Source organism: Nanorana parkeri, unplaced genomic scaffold (genome assembly GCF_000935625.1).
Source record: "Nanorana parkeri isolate BGI_ZX_2015 unplaced genomic scaffold, ASM93562v1 scaffold2215, whole genome shotgun sequence".
NCBI lineage: Eukaryota > Metazoa > Chordata > Amphibia > Anura > Dicroglossidae > Nanorana > Nanorana parkeri.
Genome location: NW_017308483.1, coordinates 147,847 through 148,364, shown reverse-complemented (window position 1 = coordinate 148,364; position 518 = coordinate 147,847).

Genomic DNA, 518 nt, shown 5'->3' with positions numbered 1-518 from the left:
CCCCCCCCCACACACACTTTGGGGTCTCTTATATATCTCAGGGGGCTTCAGTCTCATCTTTATTCACCAACCCCGGAGACACTCAGAGACATCAAAGCTGAGAAGAGGGAAGAAGAACATGTTAGGATTAAAGAAGAGGGCGTTTCTCCAAAGAGTGAGAGTTGGGAACCATCAACCTATTGGCATCCAGCTGTGCTCCCCATATAGTTTAAGTCATAGCAGTCACAGTGTTTACATCCTTTTATCTCTTTAGATCAGAGGGTAGCCAAACTCCGGCCCTCCAGCTGTGGTGGAACTACAAATGAGGCATTGCAAGATTCTCACAGACATGACTCCTGGAAAGAGATGCATTATTCTGACTCCGATCGTTGTGATAGCGAAATATATCCCTTGCTGAGACCTCTATGCCTGGCCTGTATAAGCAGATATACTCACTGTGTACAATCCTCGTCAGATAGCTGAAATCGTCAATACCGATTCATTCAAAAGAGGTGTTTACTCTTTAACATCAGGTTACA